This window comes from Tinamus guttatus, unplaced genomic scaffold (assembly GCF_059628265.1).
Source record: "Tinamus guttatus ecotype Peru unplaced genomic scaffold, ASM5962826v1 Tinamus_guttatus_pri_ptg000399l, whole genome shotgun sequence".
Classification (NCBI taxonomy): domain Eukaryota; kingdom Metazoa; phylum Chordata; class Aves; order Tinamiformes; family Tinamidae; genus Tinamus; species Tinamus guttatus.
The window spans coordinates 1,407,115-1,427,195 of record NW_028288933.1 but is presented as its reverse complement, the minus strand read 5'-3'; the positions used below and the strand labels follow the sequence as shown (position 1 = coordinate 1,427,195).

Below are 20,081 nucleotides of genomic sequence, written 5' to 3'. Positions count from 1 at the left end.
GGGGTCCCTGCTTTTCGCTGCGCGAGCTGCCTCGAGCCGAGCCGGGGAGGTACCGGTTACCCGGGATGCTCCGCAGACTCCGTTCGCGAGGCTGCGGCGCGGGGAGGCGATTAGCACCAGAGCAGATGGGCAGCTCCCGAGCGGTGCCAGCTTCCACACGGGCTCCGCGCGGCACCGCTCGCCGCTCTCCGCTCCTCGGCGCACTCCGTTCCGGCTCCTCGCGCGTGTTTGGGGGCTGAGCTGGACCCACAGAGCACCTCACTCGTAGGGGAGCGTCCGGAGCGCGGTGCTGCGTCTGGATGGCCAGGGCGGGCTGTGGGTGGCACCGCGGCCCCGCTGCCCGCGCGGGAGGATTCCTCTGTGCCCTCAGCCCCGCACCCTGCGCCCGCGGATCTCTGTGGATTGTCCTGTGCCTGTGACCAGAAATGATATTCTCGGATATGAACACGGTCGCCGGCTCCCCGAAAGTGCATCCTCCTAACGGAACCCGGTTTTATACTTTTCAGGTAAGTGCTCTTTAACACAGCTCAAGGAAGGGCTTTTGCTCAGTGCTCGAAATACAGATAAACTTTGGGGAAGAGGAGCTAATAGGTTGAGGCTTACGTCTTAATTCATTTTTATTGGAGAAAATATACAAGAAATCAGGGAGAAAATATGTAATAAATCAGTATTATCATGGTAACTTTACTGCCTCTGTCAGCATGAAGAATGTGCATAAATGAGTATAAAATTGCATTGACAAAGATTGTATTGTTGATTCTCTTTCCCAATAATATTACCACAGAGTTTCATTAGATCTACAGTTTGTAGCTGGACTCACACTGAGTCTTCCCATTTAGTTTGCATAAGCAATGTCTTGGCATTATCAAAAACTCCAGGCTTATGTTATATAAAAAATATTTTGGAAACTGCTTTTGCTGTACCTGTCTGGATTTTCTATATTAATCCTGAATATTCTTTCACTCTGTCTGACTCACCTTGATTGATTAGCTAGTGATCATACATGTCCAATTGATAGAAAAGACGAATCGATTGTTAGGGTTTTTAATGTTTTCAGTTTTAAGCCTATTTTCACTTCATTCAAGTAAATAATCTTGAAGGTAAAAATCTGTGACAGGGTCTAATCTGTTGTGCAAATTCATTATTCAGCTATAACCAGAGCTTTTAATTAAGTGAATATTCAGTGCCTTGGCTGTGGAAAAATATGTTATATCACATTAAGACTTAACATGTAAAAACAGGCACCCCTTCTCCCCTCACCGTTACACTCGGGCCCTGTGTGACTGTTCAAACACGCTGCTCCTGGATGTGGCAACAGCTCGTTTGGCTCTGGCCCTGATGCACTTAGGGTATTTAAGATGCACTTAGGGTATTTAAACAATCTTCCCATTCCTGATGGTATCTCTCGTTTTGTCTTCTTGGTTACTGTATGCTGTTGTAGAGTGATATCTTCAATATATAACAAATTCTGTTCATGCTTCCAGAGCAAATATTAGCCATGAATTTAAAGTTGACCATAATATACACGGCAAACTTCTGCCACAAAATATAGGCACCCTCTCCTTCAGTGAGTCCAATGACTGCAATTCATGTTGGTCTCCTTTTCATCTACTGCTTTTAACCGTGCTGCCTTGCCCTCCTTATGGAGATGTCCAGCTCTGCTTAGGGGCCGTGCGGGCAGGGTGGCCTCCTCCTCACGGGGAGGATCTGCTGCTCCTGGCAGGGCCTCAGGGCCAGGAGGGCCCCGGGCCTGATGCTCTGCAGCGCGGGTACTTCTGTTCACACGCGGACATCGAAGCACCCTGCACAGCCGGCGGTCGCCGTGCTCTTAGGCACAGTTCTTGGCGTCAGGGGTCCTTTCTGAGAGTGTCAAGTTTAAAAAGTTAGTAAAATCAGGCTGTTTGTTTTCAACACCTAACTGACTGTTTTATTACGTGATATTTTATGAAAGTAGGCACCAAGAGTGAAGTACATCGTCTTTTACAGCATGTGTTGCTGTTACAGGTAATCCCTGTGTTTATTGTAAACATTATGCCACATGCAAAAACTCTTTTGAGGGTATTTCTTCCACAGATTTTTAAGCTGAGAGGATATAATCAATAGGGAAATACAACTTAATTTCTTGTTCTGTTCTCAATGCTTAAGTGAGCAATATAGAGTTGAACGACCTTGGAAATCAATCTTATTTTTTTTTAAATCATCCACAGAATGCTTATGTTTTTCTGTGATTCCCTTGTGTTTCTGTTTATTCTTTTTTTTCACATTTATTTATTTACATCTGTACAGTGCAAAAAAAAAAAAAGTAAAGCAACTTTTTAGTATTTGCTTTGGCCATTTAAGTGCTTCCTTATTTTCTAGCTTTTGACTCCATCACTCCTGTAGTATCTTCTTGTTCCCTCTTGACTTTCTTCAGTCTTTGTTTACAAATGTTATAATTATTGAGAAGGACTTCATATGACTCTTGTTTTGAAATGTTTTAAATCTGCTTTCACCTATTTCTCTCGCCTGCCTACTTATTGTACTGTTCCTGTATGTCAAACTGTGTTTGCCTGAAGACAAGACAAAATTGTGAGATGAGGGCCTGAACTCTGACTGATGGGGGACAACAAAGAAGCTGCAGAATTAATTGTTCATTGATTCAAAACCACAACATATAAATTCTCTAGGCAGCAAAAGTGTGCAGAAAGAAAGATAAAGCATACACACGAGCTGTATTATTAATGACATTTCACTGATTTTTCTAGGAAATAAAATTTAAAACAAACCCTCTGCAGACCAAGGAGTCAGAATGCCCATATAGGAATCATCTAGCACAGAGCCCATGGGACAAGGAGAGGCATAATTAGTGGATATCTGTGTTAAAGTTTTTGTGGGAAACATTTATTAAGATGCTAATTGAATGCTATCAATGGTGTGATTTATTATCTACTTTGATTTGGTTGATAAATGGGCATAAATTAGAACATTAGGAATCTTCCATAAATTTGCAAGTTCAGAGCTTTTTTGCCTGATGTGCTTTATTTTTAGCAGATTAAATTAACAAGGATTTTCTCAACAACTAATTGCAACATTTAAAATGACATTTTCACCTGCAACATGATATGAGATGAACAAATGGTTACTTTGCTTCCTTCCCCTTTCCAGATTGTTGTGGTTTGTTATCAAACATTTATTTGATCTCCTGGACACCTAGTGTTCAGAGAAAGTATCGAATGTTAAAATTAAGCGATATCCACAACTCTCTAGAAATGCTGAAGTTGCTGGTACCTTACTCTGCTCAGGAAAACTGTCCTGAAATTCTGTGTTAAAAGCCTGATTTAGGTTAGTATATGTGCTGGCCTCCCTGTTGTAATTAAAACAAGCTTAAGCTTTGATCCCTAGAATATGCTTGAACAAAGCAAGTAATATAGAAAGCTGTATGAGAGGAGGTTACATGAAGAAGTTATATATACTGTAGAAAACGAAGGACTTACTTTAATGATCAAGGTTAACTTACGTAAGAACTGAGGTAATGTCCAAAGTTAGTTCTCTGTATATCAGTATCTCCGTGTTTCATCTCAATTTGCTTACGCTTTTAACTCAACCTTAGCAGATGTCTGGGCAACTATACAAAGGAGCACAGTGGTTTTCTTCCTTTTTGGTTTTAGGCTTCTAAAAAGTTAGTGTTTTTACTATTTTATGTGAATAAAGTAGTTGGCAGCAGTCCCTCAGGGAGCATCTATCTTTCATCAAAGTTGTAAAGATTGAAGTCCAAATATAGCAACATTTCCTTGCTCTTTAGTTGTTCTTGTATTCCACCGTGTTCAGTGAGTATTTGCATAAAATAATGGTGTACATGGAATAGTTTAGCTTAGAAAGGAGATATTTTTAACTGTGCTGTTGGCTAGCTAATGGGAAACATTAATGCGCCAAAAAAATAAACCTTACCCAAGTTTTTACACTTATATAAAAATTGAGGATGCTTGTTTTTTTTTTATGAAGGCATAGCAAGTTTCTTAAAAGCAATTTAAGTTGATGCTGATGTTTGTCATGCAATAAATTTCATTAAATTGTTTGTCTGCACTAATACATAGAAACACTAATGTGCACAGCTTCTAGATCCTCAGATTATGGTCTTATTGTACATGATTCTTATTTCAATGGAGTTTAAAAGGCAACTGGAAGTGTTTTTCCTCGCAAATGCAAGGGAACGCACTGCAAATGCAGTGTCTTTGCACTAAAACATTTCTATGCACAGTATTTCTAACTCTGGTGATCTGGATCTTCAGCTTTCAAACTTGCAGTATGTTGTAATTGCTTCCCTAGAAGTTAAACACAAACTTTTAAATATTTTGAAGCAATTGCAGCCCATTTAATACTTCTACTACATTTATGGCAATGAGCTTTTAAGACAACTGATTATACACTTTTTCACTAACAAGCAGTGAACGGGCAGCCTGGTCCTTTCTAAATCCAGTGGAGATTAAAATATTTTTTATGTAACTTAATTATTGGAATGTCCATAAGAAATAAAATGATTTTTTTTTTACAGAAACCACCAAATCCTAACATATTTGTATGACATGAAAGCACAAATACAGTATCAACTACTGTAAAAATGCACTGCTGATGAATAAAGTTTGGGCGAATTCAACCTGGGAATGTCCATATCTCTGTGATGGTGATTACTATATTTTTTTTCTTAAAAACTAAGATGTTGCACTATTACAATAGGTAATGAGAGAATGCAAACCACGATAATGCTTTGTGGTTCAGAAGGTGCTTGAGCTGTATAAGAAAGCCTGCTCTATGTGGAATACTAGACGTATTTGTTAATTTTCTTGTATTAATAGTTTAAGTGAAGTTGCGTTTTATCTTGCCTTATCCTTTCAGTACTTAGATAGTCCTACAGTTCTTTAACGTATCTTCTCATATGGAGAATGTTCAATGAACTAGAACACTTCTATATCAGAGAGTATCTTGTTAAAATTTCCAGTTGCACTTGTGAGCATGCATTTAAGCTTAGGTGAAGCTTTTGCTCTGCATGCGCTCTACTGCTCAGCAGGCTCTGGCTTTGCTCTTTGAGCGTTTTGTTGCCTCACATAGTTTTGGGGAAATGAAATTTCACATGAAAGACGGCAGCTTTTGAGTTTGTGTTAAAAATAACATTGCAGAAGTTCTGGGCTCCTGAGAAATGTGTATATTTGGTGGAAGAGAGGGTTTGTTACTGGCCTTGCAATTGGCATGGTCTGGAATAACCACTACAAAGTGCTTGTAAAATATATATGCGATGGCCCTGTTTTATTCATATTGTAGGCAGACCGTACTTGTACCTGTATAGAAGGTACCATGGTTTACATAACCTGCAGAACAAGGTCAGAAGTATTTGTGAGTGCTTTCAGATCCGCACAGCCCAGTCCACAGAAGTAGGGTAGGATCTTTCCTGCACCCTCACCCCTTCTGCTCCCAGCGGCCGAGCGTGTGGTGCGGGTGGCTCCTGCCATCCATCCGCTGCCAGGCCTGCGATTTCTCCCTCACTTTTAACTGAATAAATAGTTCTTCCACTTACTTAGTGCACTAGCACAGTGCATTTCTTCTACAAACATCACGTAAAAGTGTAAGGGGGATGAACCATAAACATGAAAGAAAAGAACAGCCTGTAATGGGGGCCATCTGAGTAACTGTTTCTGGGCGCAAAAAACTTGAAGTACAGATTGTGTGAGTTGCTCTGAACCTCAGAAGACTTGAAAATCCTGTTAGTGAATGTAAGTCATTACAGTGGCTGCAAGGGGGGCAGGGAGGTGTTTCCAGTGACTTCCGACCTGTTAATAATCTTGGAGAAGAGCTGGACAAGAGCTTTACCCTGTAGCCAACTGCAGGAAAATCATTAAAAAATCTGGGAAGAGTCACAGGCGAGAGACAATAATAAAGTGATTTGCCTTGCAAATAAGTTGGAAATATTTATAGCAATAGAAGTGGGCTTTATATAATTTTAGAATTTAGGAATTTAGTGCTTGCAGGCTTATTTGCTCAGAAGTAAGTAAGTGACAAGTGGCAGTAAAGACTGCTCTTACATTGCAACTCATAGCAAGTGTTATTTATTCTGATTTAGCACTTTGTGATAGGTACTTCATGGCTTGTTTTGTGAAAAACAAGCTCAAAGACATGTTAATGCAGTGTTAATTCGAAGTTATCTAAAAACAGATTAACGTGTTCTTTGTATTAGAAGAAATAGAAATTTTGCAGGATAAATATTTAAAAATGTTTATACCTTAAACATATTATTCCAAATAAACTTTCAGTAAGATAATTCTGCTAGTGCTGTTACTATTTTTTGTGTGTGTAGTGGAGCAGACTGGGCTTTTCTAATAAATAGCTCCAGTTATACAGGCAACTACTAGGTTGCACCATCTTGCCTAGTTAGTGAAAATGTCACCCTTTGACTCCAGTAACGGAATAGAAATATTCAGGCTGATAGGAAAATCGGAATATAGTCTAACCTGCAAAAATAAATAAATAAATAAATAAATAAATAAAAGGGTGTGTTGCTGCAATAGGCTGCGTTTGCTATTTAATGTACTATGTGTTAAGGATCAAGAGAATATTTTTGTCTCCTTAAGTGTTTTTGCATGGTTCTCTTGCACCAGAGAATTATGATTTGCAGTCATCAGAACTCGTCAAGGACATGACAGGGCACTTGCTGCCCCCAGTCCTGTACATACCCATGACATGGGGAATATCTCTGAAAAACTGTTAGGTTCCTGCTTAGCTTCTGATTTTTAGCGGGAATCATGCCTGCCTATCCCAATATCCTCCTTCTACTTCAAAATCAATGGCACTGTTATCATCCCGATGTCTTTTTTAATTTTTTTCTCAGCCAGTCAGTAAAACTATTGATACTCAGTGGAGCTGCTGCTCTGTATTCAGCAAGCTGGGAAGAGTGACTGAATATTTGCTGGCTATTTTCATCTATACATGTATTTGCATCCTCCTCTGTATGGAAATGTACATTGCTTGAGGAAGAAATGAGAAATGCTATGGTTCTAAGATAAGGCTGATTACTGTGAATTTAGTAATGGAAATAAGTAAAAATAATCTTTCCTCTCAAAAGTCAAAAGACAAAACAAAACATATGCACACAGTCGCACACCCTTCCCACAGAAAAACTAGGGAAAAAAAACTATTACAGAAGGTGCCTATGGTGTTTTTCAATTGTAGAGACTTTTTAGTAATTGTTTTATCCAAAAATCAGATACTGTATTAGAACAGCCAAAAAATGCAGAACCTCAACATATACATAAAAAGAAATACAGCTGAATTGTTTTGAGTCTAAGTAAGTTCATTATTCATGTATTTTTTCACTTTTGCCTCTAATGAATATCATATTTCGTCCACCGAAAAGCTGAACAGTAACCATGTAGAGCAGTCCAGGCATCTTTCCCGTGTAGAATTGCTAACATGGGAACAGTGTTGCCCGTTCTGTTTTGCAACACAGTGGTGTAAGGAGTCCCAAAGCACCTTCCCTCTTGGTGCCAGAAGCGCTAAACAGAGCTGCCATTTCTTTTGCTACGACTAACACAAGCAGTGGACTGGCGGGAGGAATAGCAAGAGGAGCTCTTTCCTCTGTTCCCTATTTCAGCTCATGGTCGGGTTGCTGACTTATAGCTAGAAACCATGTGTCAAGGGTCAAACCAAAGTCCCTTCACTGTTGGATTCTGAACCTGGATTTCATACAGAAAATAAAACTTAAGGAAGAACTAGTATTTTCCAGAATACTAAGAATACTAGAGGTAATAATTTGAGTTGCCGTGATACTGGTTGAACAACTCTTTACTGCACTCAAGCTGTATAGGGTTAAAGAGTTCATAGCAGAACACTTAGGTAATGTTATGGGTAATAAACTAGCCCATAGGGAAAACAGAGAAAGTGGAGCAGGCCTAGCCTGCTGTCAGAGCACAGATTGTGTCTCTATAGATGTGTACTGAATATCCTGTCTATATTGTCATAATTATCTACTGGAATGGCACATTTCTCCCTTGGATGGATGTTATCAGTCTTGCTCTGTAATACTACTGAAGCCTTCCCTTACCTGACTGGGAAAAGACTGTAAATAATTTCCTGATTTCAGTGACCGTTTCAAATATGATCCGAATAGTTTTCTCCGATCTAGATTATATTATCTCCTACTCATTAATTTACTTCACACTGGGCCAGCAGTGGAGGACATCGCAGGTTTGGTGTTTTAATAAAAGAGGACATTCTGTCTGGAAGATTTTAGTCTTGTCTAGTTTTTACTACCATGTGTAATTCTTCAACATCAAAGCTTATCTCACTGTAGCTTTTACTGTCTGGAATTCTGAATTAATCAACATGAAAAGGCCCCAGACATGAACTGATAAGCCCATGAACATCAGGTATTCTTCATGAGCTGGAAATATTAGGTAAAAAATATACATATATTCCTGGTTAGGAATTACTGAGGCTATAGTTTACTTAGAAAAAAATAATCAAACATGGAAAAAATAATAAGCAGAATTAATATAACAACTGCCACAATATTCACTTTGTTTTATACAGAGCATTTTGTTCTTACAATCTTCTTGTGTGTAGATTATAAAACTCTGAGGCTAGAGCAGCTGTTGCTCGCCTGTTACTCATGTAGCACTTAGCCTCATGTGGTTTTACATTAATGATGTTCAGAGATGGATGATACATCAGAAGAAATTACTCTTTCTCATTCATCTGCCTTAGGGGAAAGAATAAAACTGCTAAAGACAGACATCACAAAATATTTGGCATGTTCAATGGCCCTATGATCAGTGGCAAGCCATAAAATGCAGTGGTTTGAACTGTGTCATAGAAAGAATAAAGCAAAACAAATATCCCTATTTTGCTTTTAGGTTGTATTTGCCTTTTGAATGTGGTACTTATTCACATATTTTCTGTATTAAATTTCTTAGTAAAAATAAATAAATATATATAATCCTTCTCTTGTTTAGATCAATATAAGGTTGGCAGTTAGGTATAACAATATTTATAGAGGATTACGAGACCAGGATTGCTTTGAAATGACAGCTGACATAATTGAGTTGGGATTGTAATTCATTCAAATATGTAAACAAATGGGGAAAATGTATTTCTGCTTCTAAATGATCTGTTTATATTTATTCATTTGGAGGAATTATACAGTTTCAAATGACTAAGAATGCTTGTTCTCATGAAATTTATTATTTCTAGTAGCAGTCCTAACAAAGGATTGCAGCGCTGATTTTGTTTTCATTTAAAATAAAATATTTTAATACTGTGCGCATGGTGACAGTGAGATATAAAGAATGACTGTCTACACTTTCAGCTAGTGGTTCTGGTCAAAGCCAGATGGTGAGACGTGCATGGCACATGGAACAGCATCAGAAAGATTATTAGAATTAGTTTATTTTGTTAAACCACATTTAATCAAGCAATCGATCAAAGACCCAAGTGAAAACTGAGGTCAGAGGGAAACATAAACCCAAAGAAGTTAGCCATGAAATACAAAAAAATCTGTCAATTCTGCACAGATCTCCTCCTTAAGAAACATTATTTTTGACTTCTGTTTTTAATCATAATGTCTTTTCAAACACATACAAAGTTTCTCTCAATGTATAGAGTAATTTGTAAGAGATTTATGAGAATTCCTAGAGGTACGATTGGAATCTGTAATAGGTTCATTATTGAGCAGTAATACTTTGAATTGCTTCTTGGAGTTGGATTACTGACAAGTATTTGAATAGCTAGCCTCTTAATTAAAGTAATTTTGGAAGCATCAGTCATGGTTTTTATTTGAAGTTGAATTGAATTTTGCATTTTACATAATTACATTTAGTACTCAGCCTAGCATCTCTTTTATTCCCTCTCTCAGAAGTCATTATTTATCATTGCATTCCTACCCACATCCTTTGTGTAGGAAGGAAATGAGATAGAAGTCCATGTTAAGATGTTTTTGTATTGTGTATTTTTTTAAGGGTGACAAAGTGAATAACATGCAGAATATATATTGGATAGCAAATGTAGTAGAACTGAATATCTTTACTTCCAGTACTGCCCTCTGCCACAGCACATCTTTGGTGAGCAGAAAGACAACAGCTACCTTAACTAATATGAGAGCCTCTTCGCTGTTTGTTCCCCAGGGGAACTCCTTTCTGCAGAGCTCTGCCCCTGAGGAGGTGTCTGAAGGCAGTCCTGAGACTCAGCCTTCTCACGACTCAGCAGGGAGCTTATTCCAGTTTCTGAGAAAAAGGAGCTTGAAAATTGTGATCTTACCTTTCAGTGGTTGTCTAAAACTTGATGCTAACTGACTCAGAAATCTGTCTTGATCCAGTAACACCGTTCACATTCAGTTTTTCTATAATAAGTGCAGCGTTATTTAAAATAAATAAATGTTGTCTCCTGAGCACAGCAATTTCCTTTTTGTGGCCCCATTTTGTCTTTGCTCTTGCACTAACACCATAGCAGCATCTCAGACCCAGCAGAAGACAACATAGTACACATGGTGTGAGAGGTTTATGGAATTAGCCCCTAAAGGTGATGCCAGAGTGGACTAGAATTGTAAAATATTTTGCGGTTAGTGTTCATCTAGGCCACTGGTCTCAAGAGAATGTTTTATCGTGGCTCCAGGATGACTCCATTATAATTGATCTATCATGGTAGATCAATAGCAATACATATCAATGAATTTATGCCTTAATACATAAATGACTTACTTAAAAAAGAGTTCACATCTTTTTAACCGATGTATGATTTGTATTTAAAGGTAAATCATAAGAAATAATATGGCACTTAGAAAATTTCATAAGCTGAATTTGTAGAAGATATATTTTTTCCTGACAGTTATTCTGAAATCGTTATGTCTTGATAATATTGTACCCTGCAAAATTGTAGAATATGCATTTGAGAAGTCTTTCTTATGACAGAACTTACACAGTTGCTTTTTCACTGGTGTATCTTTTTCTCTACATGTAAACTGTACATAGACATGAGTCTGTGTGTTCAAGTATTTCTTAAGACTTCTTGGACAATCTTGAACATAACCATAACAAGGGAGTAAGGTATGCTGACTAACAATTGGCCCTATAAATATGTCAAGACCAAATATTTTCACTTTTGTCAAGTCAGCATATATGAAGTGATCACCGATAATTCCTTGTTCATCAAACAAAGCTCTGCAAATCTCCTAGCTCTTTGCAAATGAAAAAAAAAAAAAAAGGAGTTAGATCACCAAGACTTATGACAGGAAAAAAATTATGAATTGTTTCTACTAAAGAAAGGATTTCTACCAAAGAAGCAATCCTTGGATCATTCCTTTTGATCAAGAGGACCTTAAGTGAGAAACAGCCATAGTGTGGTAGAAGAATATGCTGGAAGCTTTCCTATGGCAGCTGCAACATGTGAGATTCAAATCACAAATTGCATTGCATTTCTCTCACACACACACACAAAAAAGAATATGGATATTTTCAAATTTAAGTCCCACTCATCTAGTATACCAGCTGCTTTATCTCCATTTAGTCTTCTTATATTCCACTTGCAGTTCTGATATAGATACAGTTCTTTTAACAGCTCATTGAACAGGAAATACATTCAGATAACAGCTGACTGTATGGTATGGTGTGACTAGATAGTGCTAAGGGAATAATGTTTCACCTCACATTTGGATGAAACCAGTGTGGAGAGTGGAAAGTCAAACCCATTATTTTCTTCCACGTAATTTCTTCCAAATAACAGTGTTATATTACTTCCTGACAGGGTTTAATTAAACCCTTTGCAGATTTTTCCCTAATTAAGGTTTGAAGTTCTTCAGAAGACGCAACCATGAACTTATCTGACCAGAAGAAAACTAGAAGAATTGTTGTCTTCATTACTTTATTTATAAGTGCACGTGTCTTTGGGTGTGACGTGTGAGAGCTGTAATAATTTTAACTGTGTGTAAAAATTTTACATACTAGCAAACACATCTAAGGCCTGTTTTTGCTAAGAGAAGATACACTTCATCTTTTTCTGTTTTCAGAAACAAATTTGGATTAGAAGTCAAAGCAAAATATAGATTCCCCCAATTTGTCAGTGTTTTGGTGGTCTTTCGTATTTCCAATACAAATATTCTGCCGTCGCTTTCCGCGCAAGGTTCATTTCACTTCTTAGTTTTTAAAGCTGTATTTTAAAATCCTAATGGTACTTCTAACCATACTTGCAGGTCTTCCAAACTCTTTTCTATGTGTACTGCATAAAGAGATAAGCTGCTGTAAAACTATTTTCTAAGATTTTAAGACAGCTAAGGATAATTGGATTAGATTTTGTAGGTGCTGGGTTTTGGTCAAATCAAATTTATCTGCAATTTACAAAGTCTTGGAGGATTTGAATGTATTTTTGTTCTGTTTTTAAACCTACATCACTAATTAACATTTTTAAACGTTGAGTAGATTATTCCCAATGAACACTTAGTATCCGTGATCACTGTACGCTTACTTGGAGGAGAGGGAATCTGAATCTGGAAAATGTATCTTCAAGTCATCTGATGAAAAAAATAGTAAAGATATAGCAAGGTTTGATGTGGTGGTCAGATCCTTTTTTGTCTGATCCCTATCATTTTATAGGGTATCGCTTTAACTGTGATGTGGGAAAAATACGTTTGTGCTACTCAAATATACAACATTCCCTGATTTTGAAATCATCATGGTAAGACTGGGATGGCCAGTCTTATCCAGAACAGATGTGCAATTTATTTTTTTAAAGAACACATTTGAAAATATTGTTACTCTTTCAAATTTGGCTGTTGTCTCTGTAATCTGTTTATATAATTCTGTTTCTTGGATTGCTGAAGAAAATTTCTGTCTAATATGCAAAATAAGTTTGAAGTATCCCTATCTAACAAAAAAAAAAGAGAGCAAAATAGACTGAATTATAGTCAAAGTTTACATATCAAGAGGTCAGTCTTGTCATGATAAGTAATAGTGTGATATGCTTTATAAGAACCATATATAAAAGCACAGGTGCAATAGAGGTCAATTTTAATAAGTTAGAGAATTCTTAGAAAAATGTATTCAATTTTTGTACATTTTACATAATCTTGACATCAGACATTGACTATAGGTAAAAAGGAATAATTCTGCTTAGTTTAAGGAATATACCTCAGATTTGCAAGAGAAAGATTCAGACAATATGATAAATGAAAACAACGTATAAGGAGTTATTTGATTATGGAAAATGATCATTACCTCTGTTGTTAAAGTATAAATTTTTAAAAGGGGCTGCTAAAGTGGCTATTTGGTAAAGAAACTATAAATATGGAGCCTAAGGACTTCTACTGACTCTAGGAACTACTACTTAGTAAATAAATTAAGGTACTACTGTCTAGGAAACTGATCAGTGGCTGTCACAGAATAAACTACTTTGCAAGGAAAATCTGTAGTCTGAGAAAACACTGGCCTAGTAATCCTTTGGGTTAGGATAATCCATTCTTCATGTCTTTTTGACATACACTCAGATTTTTAAGAGATCATGTTTTAAGTAAGTTTATATGAATGCATTTTTTTTTGACTATGCTGGTTGAGTATTTGATGCGGAGCGTATTGCAGTACATTAGCCAAGGGTGTTTCCAGAGGGGACATGAAATGCAACTGATTTTTGAAGGCTTTGGGGGCTTTAACTTTCCAAGTATCAGTTGGCTCCAAACTTCCCTTAATTAAAGCCAACACTGTCTGAAACCTTCTATAAGACAGAAAGAACTGCAAGGTTTCTTTGTAGGTGAAGAAATAATCCTTGCCTTCAACACGCAGCACTTCAAGACTGACTTGAGGGGTTATCAGATGTGACATCTGTAGCTGTGACACTCCTTAGTTCCCAGGTACAGTTTGCTTTCATGAGTAATCTCAAGCATCTTGAAAATGGGTAGAAACTGAATGGAATCTGTCACTATATCATCAACTATGTTTAGAGCATTAGAGCTGGCGACGGAGGTTTGTTCTAATCAGTCCATTACACAGCCTCTGTACAAACCAGTGGGTGGCCTTACCTAGATGTGTTCCAAACTTGCAGGGTGCATCTCTTTCTTTAATGTCATTTTGAAAAAAATGTAAAGCAATTGTTTTGTGGAGAACACGAACACTAGAGAATAGGGCTTCAAAGCAAAATTATCATCTCTACCTGCAAAACAGGTATTAAAGTAAAAGAATTTTTGCTATAGGATTGCAAAAACAGTATTTATTGCAACCTCTAGCAAATCAGTTGGAAAGCTATACATGTCAACTTGCTAATTGTACACAAATGAACTCTTGTCTCCTATTAGCCATTGCTTGTCATTTTCATTGCTTACAGAGTTAAAAACAGGACACATCATTATTTACTTTCCTCCTTTTCTTGCTTCTGCCCACCCTATGTGCTGATTTCCTTTTTTTCTTTTAAGAGATGAAAGTGTGAAATGCTGTAGGAAAGAGCAAAATACTCTAAGAAATTTGGTGACCATTCACAGCTTAAAATGTTTGACATTCTTGAATTCTGTGGGATTGAAAGAACATTTCCATTTCTAGTCCTGCTGGGGTAATAATAATAATAATAATAATAATAACAGAGTTTTCCCACCTGTAGAGCAAGACAGCTGTGTAGAATGAACAATCTGTGATTCCATTTTCCACCTCTGGAAGGAAGATTACTGATAAATGTTTTCTTTAGATTGTCAGCGTTTTCAAAGACTATGAACCACCCAAATCTTTGCCTCTTCCATGGAGCTTGTTCTCTCTGTATGTATTCAGACATACTATACATGGAAATGTATCTCTACAACAAGTTAAAGGAAAGAGATAAGATGAATGACTTCCTTACAAAAGCTTCTGCATATTTTTAATATAAAATTTTATATCAAAATATATCAGTATTTTCCATGTTTCAATACCATATGAAATATTCGTCCTAGATTTTCATCAGATATGCATTAACGTATATAAGCATATATGAGTTTTTATATTGTTCATATATTTTTAATATTTTATTATATATTTCAGTTCTACACATTTATTTTTATTTGTATAGTGCTTGCTAAGAAAAGCATTATGCAGTAATGGTTTTACAGTATTTTTTCCACCTCTGCTAAGCCAAGTGGTACATTACCTTTGGTAATGAAAAAGGGCACGTGGATCATTATTTCCAAGGAGCGAAACATTTCAGAATTATCTTTGCCTAGTAAAATAAAAAGTCAGCACTGTGCTGGTGAGCATAGATGTGACTATTGAACATAACTGTAACTTCTACCAGGTCATTATTAAACAAAAATATTGAATATTTTTGCTAAAATTTTCAGGCTAGGCCTGTTATAAGCACTGGTGAGGTTTATTCAATTCCAACTTGGTATTTAATAAAAAATTGTCAGTGTTTCAATCTAGAGGCATATTTTACTACAATATGAATAAAAAGATAGGAAAGACAAGGTACTTCCTGTTTATTATAAAAGAGGCAAGCAATTACAATAAAATAGTAGCTGTGTTTTGCCCTTCATTTTCACTGTTGTTAAGAATGTACTGGTGATTGAAAATTGCTAGAATTGTTAGGCAAAATAGCTGCAGTTTTTGTTTTCCAAGGAAGAGAGAGTAAGTGTAAGCTAGAGTCTGGAAATAAGGAAGAACAAGCAGTCTGCATGGATCCATGATTCATTGACTCTGCCAGCTACCTTCACCTCCATTTTGCCAATAACAACATCCTTTGTATAGAAAAAGAAGTAAAAATTAAAATCATGTTCTTATATGAGAGAGAATGACTGCTTCAACTAGTATTGCATAAAGTACACACAACAAGGTGAAGAATTTACAAACCTCTGTCATCTTTTATTAGGAATTTGAATATCTAGCAGGGATTCCAGCTGTCTATTTTTTTCATTCTTTGAAGCCTGTCTTTAACAACTAAGTAACTTTTCCTTAGGGGGCCTTTGTGATCGAGGATCAATGACACAAAATGTCAGTGTTTTGTATGCAGAACAAAACATTAAACTAGAGGGAGAAGAGGGCAGAAATCCCAAATGCATAACACAAGTAAGAACAGACTAGGACTATGAACAAGTCCATGACATTTTTTGCTTACTATATATATATCTTTCCTGCTCAATATTTTACAGGATTTTCTTCAGATCTATTAAGAGTGCTTTAAATTTTTCTTGGAAGGAAAACCAATTTACCAGTTACTCATCACCTAAATCTTTACACAACACTAATTTCAATAAAGATTTTATCATGCAAATAGCAAAATAAATAAATAAATAAATAAATCAGAACTCCTCTTTCTCTATTCTTGTTGCTAATTTTCCCCACTACACTCCTTATAGACTCTCCAGAGTAAAGATACTTTGAAAAAGACATTATTGTCAGACTTATCTAATGAAACATTGGAAATTGGGTCTTACATAAAAAGTCAAGGAAGTTTTTAACCATTGGTGTGTTTTGGCGCTATATACTTAGCAGAAAATTTTATTGTCAGACATTCATGTTATAGGTAAATTAAAATTAAGAGATAAATTAAAATTAAGCTGGCATAGGATGAATGAGAAAATGTTTTAAATAAACTGGTACTAATCCAAATTTGGACTCTTAGCTCTGCACAGGATGACTTTCCTTGTAGGAGATTAAAAGACGACTGCATTTTTAAAAAACATTTCCTGCTTTTTTTTTGTCATTTCTTTTTTCCTAATTAAAATCAGATTCAATTTTGCCTTTATTGTTTGTTTTCTGAATTTTAAATACACAATCCTCTTTGAAAGAAAGAACTGCAGATGCAGAGTTGTGCCACTTCTAGCCATCTTTTCCTTCCTACTTGTGTGTCCTTCCCTTTTAGAAACATCAATCTGCTACACACAAATTACTATACTTTTATGCATCCCTCCTGTGCATGGGCTGACTCATTTGTATTGCCAGCAGGCTGAGAAGTGGAGGAAACTGCTGCTTTTTTTTTTTTTTTGCCTCTCCTTTGCCCTTTGAATAAAGGACTTGCAAAAATTAGGTGTGATCTTTAGGAAAGATATACAGACCAACGTGCAACGTAGACCTCTGTATTCAACATGTTCTGACTGAAATGCAAGACTTGCAGGAAGAAATCTTCATGGTGTGAGAAATATACAGCACATAGATACTAGACGTGTTAAGTATTAAGCAATGTACTGAGTCCTGCTGAAGGCTACCTGCAATGATTTCTGTTCATGTTCTTGTGCACTTGAAGAACACCCTTCAAGATACAGTAGTTACATTATCTTGTAAAAATCTAGTTGTCTATGAATAAGCTTCCTATCACTTTTGAGCTTTACACCACCTTTAACTCCCGTGGATATTTGAGTACAGTTCCACAAGCTGACCAGAAAAAGGTAGTTGTTATGGTCCTCCTGTCTACCCAGAAATTAATGTTGTATCATTTACCCCAATTTTAAAAGGAGCTGTGGATTTGACCTCTGTTATACTTTTGAGAAGTAAAACTTTCATTTGAATTAAAGTCATCCTTTTGGGCTTTGAAATGCTACTGGCTTAAGATATTCTTGTTTTTCGTTCATCAATATTTTCTAATATTACACTATATTCTATGTGTATGAGAAAAATGGCTTAACAATGTTATTTGTATTTTATCTTTCTGGAAATAGTTGGTCTTTCTTTTGAAACATATCAAATAAAAACACAAACTAAAACGTTTCTTTACAGCATTTAACTGAAAGTGATTTGATGTATGAAGTATTTCTAATAGGTCTTCTCCAAGTTAAAAAATTTTCTGTGGGATCGCTCTGCTAAAACTCGTAGCTATGATGCTTATGGTTTTGCTGATAATCGACTGCAGGAATTTGGCAAGTTTCTTCTTGGAATGCACGGCTTATCATGTCCCTTAGACTCTAATCAAAACTACTTCACAGATACTTCACCTGCCCTACCTGCAGGGTGAAAACAGATCTGATCATCTAGTATGATCAAATACCCTGGAATGGAGACTACCTAAGGACACTGTCCCTTTTGGATATCAAATGCAGTTGTTTAGTTTAAAAGGCAACCTTCATTCAAAACAATAAAATAAATCGGGGTCATCACACCATGCAGCATCTTAGAAGGTTTGGACCAGTACACTCAAAGGGCAGGGCTTTTGTGATTTTTATCAACAATTTAGAGGTGTAACAATGTCGGAAAACTACGGTTCAGCAAGTCAGATTGATTGTTAAAATTTCAATTTAGTATCTCTGATTTCATCTAAGTTATTTGTGTGATAGGTGTGCTGTTTCAGATTTAAGAATCCAGTATGGGTTCAATAGAGGAAGTATGGATTACTCCCTCTGTGATCAGCCCTTAAGGGAGCGTTCTCAATTTATTCCCTTCTTAATAGTAACAAATTTTTAAAATTGAAGCTTGTATTGAATTTATGTCTCAAGTGATTTTTTTAAAGTTGCATTTTCTGTTTTGGGGACAATTATTATGTAAGCTAAGTAACAGCAATAAGTGTTCTGGAATTCACATAGTCATTTACAAAACTAGTGTCATTTATTATTAATGGACAGGTTGTAAAGTCAAAGTTATAAATAATTGAAAGTAATTAAGACTGTCAAAGGAAATTATCAATCTTTCAAGTCTATAAAAACATTTTAGAAAATGCAAGCCTCATTCAACACTGATACCTTGTTTTCACTTTTCAAATTTTTCGTGCTAATAATCCCACTTACAAGAACTGCTTTTGCCCACACTTGGTAAATAAGTGCTGTGACAGATTTCTTAGGAAATACCACCATGGAAACTTAAATTTGTTTGTGACTTGTTGGTTTGAGAGTCCATTTTCCTGTGGCAGAGCACAGAGAATGAGGTATGAAACAAAATGCATTTCAAGGTAGGCTCTTTCTGAGAACATGAGACAGAATAGCAAAACCCAGCATAGGAAAAGAACTACAACGAGAGATATATAGGGGTGTATGTTTACTTTTTTGTTTGTTTGTTTGAAATCACTGTCTTTCTGGTAAAAGGGATGTTTTTGTTGATAATTTTCAGAGCAAAGTACAGAAAGACGTAACAAACAAAATGTCCTACCTCTTTGGATGGACTGATACCTGTATCCCATATTCCATTTGAGTAAGTACTGGGGAAAATACTTCTCCTCCATAGCTTGGGCTGGGTGATATAAAGATGTGATATCACCCTAGTAACCAAGGGAACTAAGGTACATAATGGAGAAATTATATGTATCTAAATCTAGAAAAAAACATGAAACACTGATACAGGATGATTTGGGATTGTTTTTTAAAACATTTTAAAAAGTAGAGTAACAAACTGAGAGGGAATTTTATTTCAGATAGGTAAAGTCAGACTGAATGCTATGCACATGGATAGCAAATGGTGCTGTTTCCAGAGCCACTTGCATGAGTGCATTGGCTGTACACTTATTGCTTCGCTGCAAACTTTTATTGTTGTGTTTTAGTTCATCACTAGTTAAGAAATCTGAAAAAGTGGTATTTGAAACAGGAGTTTCTTTTTCTTTAGATAATTCTTAGCAAATAAAATGAGTGTGTTTGAGCATGACATTCATGTGCACATATCTAATCAAACAGCTGGATAAACTGAGGGATGTCAGACTCGCTTGGTATCTCCTGCATGCAGATCATGCCTTGCAGGTTTATCATAATTAAGGTGGGCGATTGGTTTAAATGGCAGAATTACACGAATAAATCCAGTCATATTGTTACTACAGGAATTGAATTCAAAGTCTGCTGTAGGCTTAAGGGAGCTGGCAGTGTCCAATTACATGACAAGCATGTCTAATACTAAATGGCTAACAGAACCAGAAACATAATTACCATGGATAACTAGAAATAATGAGATTAGAAATGAAAAATTGCACATTATATTTCTGATACTGAATTTACAGTACATTTGTTTATTAGTGGACTCATGCATGGCACATTTCAGGATTGGGGCTAAAAGTGAAAAGGATCAATTTTTATTATTTTGTTTTTGGGAAATAATATAAATTAAATCAGGGACTGGTATATACACATTCATCCTTCTGATGCTGGAGCTAAAAGCACTGCCATATTTAGTCATAACCCTGCCATACCTAGGCCAACACAGACCCACATC

The 20,081-nt window shown here is 36.4% G+C and overlaps 1 protein-coding gene across 1 annotated transcript in view; it reads left to right on the top strand.

Moving 5' to 3' along the window:
* Positions 1-20,081, top strand: part of PPFIA2 (PPFI scaffold protein A2) — a 285,048-nt gene that overhangs the window by 90,244 nt on the left and 174,723 nt on the right. The window lies entirely within an intron of this gene.